General features: G+C 44.8%; 1 long non-coding RNA gene across 1 annotated transcript; it reads right to left on the reverse strand.

Annotated features, from left to right (window-relative positions):
• Positions 1-835: 835 nt before the first annotated feature.
• LOC143272406 (uncharacterized) lies at positions 836-9855 on the reverse strand. Its single transcript, XR_013049934.1, has 3 exons — positions 9553-9855; positions 6116-6178; positions 836-1099 (listed from the first exon to the last, which is right to left on the reverse strand). It is a non-coding gene; the product is annotated as an uncharacterized LOC143272406 (long non-coding RNA).
• Between the last annotated feature and the right edge of the window lie 391 nt (positions 9856-10246).

Consider the following 10246-nt stretch of genomic DNA (forward strand, 5'->3'; position numbering starts at 1 on the left):
CAGTTGAGATCCCTCTTCCCAGGTCTGTCAAGTTGACAACCCAGATTTGTAGGCAGAGTTTTTCTGTCCCACCAGTCAGCTCTGTCCTGCCAGCTAGCTCCCCAAATAACCACACAGAGACTTATTATTAGTTATAAATGCTCAGCTGATAGTTTAGGCCTGTTACTAGCTAGCTCTTACATTTTAAATTAACCTATTCCTTTACTTGCTTCCACATGGTTCATAGCTTGTTATCTCATTTTATACATGTCCTGCTTTCTCTGCGCCTGGCTGGCAACTCCTGAGACTCCATCCTTCTTCTTCCCAGTGTCCTCCTAATCTGGCTTTCCTGTCAATTCTCTTCCTGCCCAGCTATAGGCTAGTTAGCTCTTTATTAGCCAATGAGAGTAATACATATTTACAGTGTACAAAGACTGTTCCACAGCACAGATGTCTCAATAGTGTTGAGTCTGAGACACTTTGTCTTAAAACTAATCAGAGCTCTCCTCTCGAGCTGATGATGGGGATCTCTCCTCAGTTGTTAGATGGATGCCAAACACTATCAGGTTTTGGGGGGGAGGAAGAATGTGGTAGGTTGTCACTGTACCCACTATGTCACTGCTTCACACATGATGGGGGCAAGCACCTCCCTTTTGCAGTTAGATAGGCAATTCAGTAATTGTTGATCTAGCTGAATATGATAGGTCATGCTTTGGGAGGCATGAGACAGGAGGATTGCTGTGAATTCAAAGTCAGTCTGGGCTACAAAGTGAGATTCTATCTCAAAGAAAGAAAGAAAATAAATCACTGATATAATCACAATGGGCTGTATGAACGAACATGTTCCGGAGGCCTATAAAGCTAATAGTCTTTATTTAAAATTCCTCAGGACTAGCAAGCTGTCACTCAAAGGGACTACAAGAAACGCACTGGTTGGCCCATCTGAAAATCTGACTCTTCCTTGGGTTCCTTTAGAGAGGAGCACATGACAACACACTGGTAGGAGCTGAGTTGGGTGGGAGAATGTGGACTTGGCTCCTCCCCATTTGCAAGATTGCTTGGTGTCTCAGGACACGGAGGACTTCACACTGAGTCAAGATTAAAGTATTGGCTGAAAAACCTGAAAGAACAAAGTGTCTCTGTTATTTGTTTTACTGAGACAGATATTGATGCCATATCTCTTAGGAACGGGGTGGGGGTGGGGAGGACGAAAAAGCATTAGTTAAGAGAGGCCAGATTTTTAGGGCAAAGGTCAGGGTTGACATTCCATTCTAGGAACTGAGACATGATGATGACAAAGACTTTGAAGAAGACTTAGGGGTTCAATTAGACCTAGGATGCAGGTGTAGCTGGCTGGTATCATCAGGATGACAACCCCCCGGGGACAGCAGCCCTTTATGAGCCAATGTAGCTCTGTCTACAAGTTCTGCTCTATTGATTGATTGATTGATTGATTGATTGATTAATGATACAAGGTCTCACGTAGTCCAGACTGGCTTCAAACTTGCTATGTAGCTGAGGATAACCTTGAACTTCTGATCCTCCTGTCTCTACTCCTCTGCCCGGAACCTCATGGTTGGGATACTGGCAGGCACCATGGTGCCCAGCTTTGGGCAGGGCTGGGCATGGAACCTAAGTCTGCATGCGTGTTAGGCAAGCAGGCTGCTGACTGAGCTGCATCCCTGACCTGTCAGCTGTGCTGTGACAACCTGACACAAACTGGTGTCATCTAGGAAAGGGAAACCCCAGATGAGAAAATGCCCCCATCAGATTGGCCTGTAGGTAAGTCTACGGGGCATTTTCCTGATTAATGAATCATGTGGAAGGCCCAGTTGGCTGTGTTAGTGCCACACCTGGGCAGGTGGCCCTGGGGAGTAAAACGGTGGCCAAACATGAGCCTGAGGAGCCACCAGTAGTGGGATGCATTCCTCCCGGGCCTCCGCTTCAGTTCCCAGCTCTGGATTCCTGCCTTAAGTTCCTGCCCTTCCTTCCTTCCTTCCTTGATGGAATGTGACCTGAGAGTTGTAAAATGTGATGAACCCTTGCCTCCCCAAGTTGCTTTTGGCCCTGGTGTTTGTTCCAGCAATGGAAAACAACTAGGAAAGTCCCCGACCCCTATTCTAACATTCAAAGGTGGGTCCACTCACCCTGTGGCTCACATCCCTATAGATCAGCTGTTGTCAACCTTCCCAATGCTGTGACCCTTTAATGCAGTTCTTTATGTAGTGGTGACCCCCCCCCCCCAACCGTAAAATTACTTTGATGCTACTTCATAACTGTAATTTTGCTACTGTATAAATTGTAATGTACATATCTGGTATGCAGGATATCTGATAGGTGACCCCAAAGGGGTCAAGACTCACAGGTTGAAAACTGCTCCTATAGATACTGCTGAGCATTAACTCAGTTTACCAAAGATCTCCTCTCCTTTGCATTTCATAAGGAAATGACATACCAGGTCCTTTTAATATTACATGTTGTGATATGACTTCCACTGGCCAATGAAAATTGTATCAGGTGGCACTAAAATGATGTGCTTTTTAGACACTTCAAAGAGGGTAACCCATTCCGGCACTGGACTTTTATTTGTTACATTGTGATGTCTGGTAGGGGCACTGTTGCTCTGTTCTAGGGTATTCTGTTTAAACTCTGTGTGTGTGTGTGTGTGTGTGTGTGTGTGTGTGTGTGTGTGTGTGTGTGTATGGGTGTAGGACACTTCTACATTAGTAAATTTCCATATGACTTTTTTGAAAGTTCTTTAGTGTTATTTATCTCTTTCTGTATTCCTTCCTCTACCCACCCTCCCACTCTCCACCCCATTTAACCCTTCCTGTCCCATTGCCCTTTAACCCTTTAGACCACCCCATTCTATCCCCTCTTCCTTGAAACGCTTCCTGATTTCCTCCACTCTATGGGTATTCTGAAGATTCAAGGCTAGCATCCATAAATGAGAGAAGACATGTCGCCAGTTGTCTTTCTGGGTATTGGTTGCCTCACTCAGAATGATTATTTTCTTTTCTTTCTTTTCTTTTTTTTTTTTTTCTTTTTTTGGTTTTTCCGAGATAGGGTTTCTCTGTGTAGCTTTGTGCCTTTCCTGGAACTCACTTGGTAGCCCAGGCTGGCCTCGAACTCACAGAGATCCGCCTGCCTCTGCCTCCCGAGTGCAGGGATTAAAAGCGTGTGCCACCACCGCCCGGCCAGAATGATTATTTTCATCTTCACTCATTTACCTACAAATTTCATAGTTTTATTTTTCCTCTGTCTCTTTCTTTTTTCTTTCTTCCTTCCTTCCTTTATTTTTTTTTTCAATGCAGGGTTTCTCCATGTAGCCCTGGCTGTCCTGGAACTTGCTCTGTAGACCAGGTTGGAGGCCTAGAACTCAGAGATCGGCCCACCTCTGCCTCCTGAGTGATAGGACTTAAAGGCATGCACCACTATGCCTGACAGTTTTGTTTTTCTTAACAGCTGAATAATATTCCTTTGTACACATGTAACACATTTTCATTTATCCATGTGGCAACTGATGGAAATCTAAGTTCTTTCCATTTTCTGATTACCTCTAGAATTGTTGCAGGGAGGACCCATGAACTCTCCAACATCAAAAGCTCTTATCAATGCTCTTGACTGACTCCCAGAACTTGACAATAAGACCCAATTACTGATTGGGTGTGGTGGCACATGCCTTTGATCCCAGCACTTGGGAGGCAGAAGCAGGAGGATCTCTGTAGGTTCCATGCCAACCTGGTCTACAGAGTGAGTTCCAGGACATCCAGAGCTGCATAGTGAGACCCTGTGTCAAAACAACAAAACAACAAACAAAGAGACCCTGTTGCTGAAAACAACACATACTGGAGTCACAGAGCATGTAGAAATTAAGCTGGTATGGACATGAAAGCTTCATCCCTAGTGGCTAGCTTTCACAGTGCTGGAAGCTTCTATGCATGTTACTGGAGGAGAAAAGTAATCATCAATCTTACCCAGCCATGAACCTAGCAAGTTACACGGCTACCTGGCCTAACAAAACATGTCCACGGGTGCAACAGCGGTAAGAATGTCAAAGGAACAACAAACCACTTTCTGGTTGGATTTGGGACCACTTCACAAGTTGAAACTTAAACCTGACACCATCATGAAGACCAGGAACCTGGGGCTAGATAAGTCACAGGCCCCAGGGGAGAACATATTTCTATTACTTTGCCAAATGAACATAGTGTAAGTTGAGTCTTAATGACTTATCATTGTACCCGTAGACTAGTGCAGCTCTCAACCCTCACCAAAGAAGCGTGTTTGCCTTCAGTAGATTAACAGAGATCGCAACCTATCACGGTGCAGAGAATAAGAGACTATGGAATGCTCAGCCCTACGTAGGGCATGTATAACCCATCCTCTCCTCCCAAGACTCCCAAGCTTTGTCAGAAGAAAAAGTGGAGAGACTGGAAGAGCAGCAGAGACAGAGAACTACGAGGAAACCGTGTTTGGGGAGCGTAACAGAGCTGTTGCATATATGAACTCAGAGCAGTTATGGCAGTGAGCACAAGACCTGTGCGAGCTCAAGGCAGACAAAATCCCAGTACAGAGGGGAGTGGTGGGCATGAAGCCTCACCCGGAGCTAAGAAACTATCCATAACTGATAGCTTCTGAGAGAAGGAAAGTCTGTTTTCTTTAAGGGTGTAGCCTCCCATAGGCCAACCATACTCCAGTAGAAGGCCATATATCCAAGAGTATATGGATTTATTAGATTAAAAAAAAAAAAGATATGCCGGGCGGTGGTGGTGCACACCTTTAATTCCAGCACTTGGGAGGCAGAGCCAGGCAGATCTCATGAGTTCGAGGCCAGCCTGGTCTACAGAGCAAGATCCAGGACAGGAACCAAAACAATACAGAGAAACCCTGTCTCGAACCCCCGCCCACCAAAAAAAGATACAGAGCTGGGAAGGTAGGGAAGCAGAGGTGGATCTGAGAAGAATTGAGGGAAAGGGTGAATATAGTCAAAATATTTTGTATGAAATTATGCATAATAAAAATGAGAGAAAAATATTAAGATGAACTTTAACAGTCACACAATCACAGAGACAAAGACTCTATTAGTTTGGATCTTTAAGAAAGGACAACAAGGGGCTGGAGAGATGGCTCAGAGGTTAAGAGCACTGGCTGTTCTTCCAGAGGTCCTGAGTTCAATTCCCAGCAACCACATGGTGGCTCACAACCATCTACAATGAGATATGGTGCCCTCTTCTGTCCTGCAGGCTGAACATTCATTGTATAAATAAATAAATAAATAAATAAATAAATAAATAAAAAGAAAGGACAACAAGCTGGGTGTGGTGGCGCACGCCTTTAATCCCAGCACCCATTCACTTCATGAATGCCAGACAAGCACTCTACCAAGTGAGCTACATGCCCAGCCCTTGATTTATGAACATACCATGAGTGTGTGTGTGTGTGTGTGTGTGTGGTGTGTGTGTGTGTGTGGTGTGTGTGGTGTGTGTGTGTGTGTGTGATGTGTTTGTGTGTGTGTGTGTGTGTGTGTGTGTGTGTGTGTGTGTGTACCGGCGTGTGTGCAGAAGTCAGAGGACAGTTTTCGGGGAGGTGAGTCACTTCTCTCCTGCCACTGTGGGCTCCAGAGATCCAACTCCAGTCATCAGTCTTGACCAGCCAGCGCTTTCACTGGCTGGAGCATCTTGCTGATCTGCCAGGCCCTGGTGTTTAATTTTTAAAACACCTCAATGGAAATGAATCACCATTGTTACATAAATTCTCTCTTAGCCATCAACCTAAGACCCCTCTGTTTGTAGTTTGTTTGCTTGTTTGTTTCTTTTTCTAGAGACAGGGTCTCACATAGCCCAGGCTTGCCTCAGACTCATTATGTAGCTGAGGATGGCTCTGATGTCTCTGCCTCCCAAGTACGGGGATGTCACCATGTCACCATGGCCAGCTTGTCTTTGATTTCACTTTTCTCTTCTCACACTCTGCCCCTATTCCCTGTACCATCTCTCCTCTGCAGCACTGGTCACAGGCTAGCATTCTAATATTCTCTAGAGGTCCTGAAATCCCCATGCATGCAAGCTTGTAAAAGGTGTTTTATAGGCTTATGTTTTTTAATTACAGAAATGGTGGGCAACAAACAAAAGCATACCTCAGAAACCTTCCTGTGAGGTCTGGCTGCAGGCCCTCCTGAAGCAGTGGCTCAGATTCACATCTGCAAATATAAACACACTCACAATACCCCTTATTATTTGACCCAGCCCCCAGTGAATCTCAGCTTCTTGGAACCAGCAGAACCCAAAGAAGGCACGACCTCACAGGGAGTTTGTGAGGCTTCAGTGAAGACGGCCTGTGGTTTCCAGACACCCCTAGCCCAGCACTCCTGAAAAGTGTCAGAACCTGTTCTGAAGTAGTGGGCCCTGGGATGAACAAAGATTTATTTAGGCCCGAGTGAAAGAGTCTGTCTCTGTAGGGTCTAGAATGCTTTGCCAGATGTGGGCACTGTCATTCTACTGGCCTAAAATATGATTGTAAGCTTTTTGAAAAAACAATACATGTGAAAAAGCTCCTAGCATGAAGCCGAAGTGGCTCCTCAGAGAGACCAGTGGGCAGAGCAGCCAGGCCAGACACCCGCCCAGAGGCTTCTGGAGGTTGAGTGCATTGATCACAGTTCGGGGTACAGGGGAGATAGCTAACCAAGAATCGCTGTTAGAACGTGCAAGAGGAGCATCTAGGAATAAACAGTAATGTGGTCAGTAAAATATTTGCCTGTCGAACAGAGGACCCGAGTTCGGTCCCCAGAACCAATATATCAAAAGCCAAATGTGATGGTGTGCTTAAAATCTCAGTGCTGGGGAAAGAGACATGGGGCTGCTTGGAGAGCTTAGGGACTGAGAAATGATACTTACTGATAGTTGTCCTTTGGCCTACACACACACACACACACACACACACACACACACACACACACCTGTACACACATGCACACATGTTCCTATACATGAAAAGAACAGCTCATGTTTTCCTTTTGGCTTGTGTTTTTTTAAGGATTTTATCTTTATTTCACATGTGTGAGTATTTGCCTACAAGGATGTCTGTGCACCACATGTGTGCCTGGTGCCCACAGAGACGGAAAGAGGGCATTAGGTCTCCTGGAACTGAAGTTATAGACGGTTGTGAGCCATTGTGTGGGTGCTGGGAATGGAACTCTGAAAGAGCAGCCAGTGCTCTTAGCCACTGAACCAGTCTCTCCAGCTCCCCAATTTTTTGAGACAGAGCTTCACTATGTAGCTCAGGCTAGCTTCAAACTTGTAGCAATCCTCCTGCCTCAGCTTCCCAAGTTCTGAGATTGAAGGCATGGCAAAAAAAATTGAGCTTCGGGTCTTTGGTTTTTGTTTGTTTGTTTGTTTGGTTGGTTGGTTGGTTGGTTGGTTGGTTGGTTGGTTTTTCAAGACAGAGTTTCTCTGTGTAGCCCTGGCTGTCCTAGAACTTGCTCTGTAGATCAAACTGGCCTCAAACTCAGAGATCCACCTGCCTCTGCCTCCCAAGTGCTGGCATTAAAGGCATGTGCCACCATGCCTGGTTTAGCTTTGGGTTCTTATCTTATGGTTTACAGCAAAATAAATCACAGATGGAGCACAGATTCAAATGATTAGGAAAAGATCATGAGAGAACTTTTGCCATTAGAGATTTCCACATCACAAAACACAGACGCCTCCAAGAAAGAAAGCTTAGCTACATCAAAAACTTCTTAATTCCTCGGGATAAGCCTCCCATATCTCTTCCTTAATATATGAATAGCTTTTACATATCAATAAGAAAACTACTGTTGTTACATTTGAAAAAATGGGCAAAACCTTGAAAAGTTCATAGAAAATGAAACATGAATTCTCTGAACATACAAATACATGCTTAAACTGGGCACACCTTGGCCGGGCGGTGGCGCATGCCTTTAATCCCAGCACTCGGGAGGCAGAGGCAGATGGATCTTTGTGAGTTCAAGGCCAGCCTGGTCTACAGAGAAATCCAGGAAAGGCGCAAAGCTACACAGAGAAACCCTGTCTCAAAAAAAACAAAAAAAAAAAAAAAAGAAAGAAAGAAAGAAAGAAAGAAAGAAAGAAAGAAAGAAAGAAAGAAAGAAACTGGGCACACCTTTAATTCCAGCACTTGGGAGGCAGAGATAAGCCAGTCTCTTTGAGTTCAAAGCCAGCCTGGTCTGCAGAGGGAGTTCCAAGCCAGCCAAAGCTAGTGAGATCTCAGTTCATGTGAAAAAATTGTGAACTATGTCGAAATAGATTGTAGTCTTGTATATTCCTATAGAGGGAAATTTAACAAGCTGTTAAATTAAAAATGGGCCAGCAAGGTGGTTCAGAGAGGGGAACATGCCTGAAGACCTGAGTTCGGTGCCTGAGAACCTCGCGGAGGAGAACCGACTCCCACAAACTGTCTTCTGACCTCCACAGGCATCCACTGACATATTTGTGTCCTCCCAGCTACCACCTCAAACACAAATAAATAGATAAATTAGTTTTAATTAAAAAACAATCATACCTTCGAATTGCTAAGAATTTATTTATAAAATTGCTTGAATCTGTATAAAGTTACATATTCTGTTTTCTCTCCAAACAAGATCACATACACCTGTCATCCTAGCAATCAGGAGGTAGAAATAGGAAGATGGCCCATGAGGCTGAGGCTAGCCTGATCTACATAGTGAGTTCTATGCTAGTCAGGGCTACTTGGAGAAACTTTGTTTCAAAAAAAAAAAAATGACAAAGACATTTGAGGGGTGTCTAGGGAGAGTGAGAGGCAGAAAATGGAGATAGAAATGATCAAGATATATTGTTTACATGTTTACAATTATCAATGAGTAAATAAAAGGTATTCTATTAAAAATATGTTACTCCAGTGAGAGGCAGACAGGTATCCATGAGTTCCAGGTAAGCCTGGTCTACATAGTGAGTTCTAGGCCAGCCAGTGCTATGTAATGAGTTCTAGGCTAGCCCATGCTGCACTCTGAGACCCTGTCTCAACAATGAAAGCTTGGTGTTAATTACAATTTGCCCAAATGATAGAACATTAGAGAGCTGTAGAGTCAGATTCCAGCTTAATGATGCAGAACGTGTTCGGAGGGCAGAATGAGACAGAGACGCGGCAGAGTGGAGGAAGAGGGCGTCTGGACGCCTGTGTTTAGAAAGGTACAGATAGTCTTTGAAAGTTGTGCAAGAAGCAGAGGGAAGTGTGGAAAGAGTGATTAACACTCCCTGTTTACCTTTTTATACCCATTGAAACTTATCATACCCGCAGACAAGAGTGAACAGAATTTTAGGATAACAATAACTATTATGCACACGTACATGAGTATCAGCAGCCACTCCACTGTGTATTAAGTCACAGTTTTAATTGGTGCTGACTACAGATACAAACCAAAGAAGGCATTTGTTAAAGGGAAGTTTAATGAGGAAGGAGAAGGGGCCCATGGAGAAAAGAGGCTTTCTCTTGTGAAGAATGTTTTTCTAAGCACTTGGTGATAAAGTAATGCCTGACTCCTCAGACCACAGAGACATGAGAAATGAAAAAGTCATCTACCTTGAGAGAGAGCTGCATGAAGCCTGAGGAACTAGGCATCTGGCCAAGAGGAGACAGGCTGAACCACGGGAGCTGTGCTGGGCAGTGGTCAGGAGAGCCACCCCTGGGGGCTTTCCAGTCCACGTGACCAGAAAGGTAGGAGCCTGGAGCCTGGGTGACCCCAGTCAAGGGCCAGGGTGCCAAGACCCTTCTGGAGTACAGAGCCTAAAAAGAAAACGTGTCCTTCTGGCCATGGAGAAGAGATAACTCATGACAGACAGACAGACAGACAGAGATAGACTGAGATAGAGAGAGAAAGAGAAATAGAGATAGAGACATAAAACACACACAGTGAAGACAGAACCAAGGGGAGGAGGGAGAGAGAGAGAGAGAGAGAGAGAGAGAGAGAGAGAGAGAGAGAGAGAGAGAGAGAGAGAAGACTGAAGACAGACACTCCAGAATTTGAGAGAACAAAGAGAATCAGAGGACAGAGTCAGAGTGTTCAAGAAGGGGACCGGCCAAGAATACTGATCTCTTTCACATTTCTAGTGATTATATCAACAGATAAGGCTTTCTGCATAGAGTTCACCTTCAGGGCAACTGGGCTGTGTTAATGTTTATCCCACTTGTAGAGGGATGGGCACAGTTCTGAGGGCTCTGAGAGTTGGGCCTCTCAGAGACACATTCGCTGACCTCAGAGACATCTCTAGCTGAC

The sequence above is a fragment of the Peromyscus maniculatus genome, chromosome 3 (genome assembly GCF_049852395.1).
Source record: "Peromyscus maniculatus bairdii isolate BWxNUB_F1_BW_parent chromosome 3, HU_Pman_BW_mat_3.1, whole genome shotgun sequence".
Taxonomy (NCBI): Eukaryota; Metazoa; Chordata; class Mammalia; order Rodentia; family Cricetidae; genus Peromyscus; species Peromyscus maniculatus.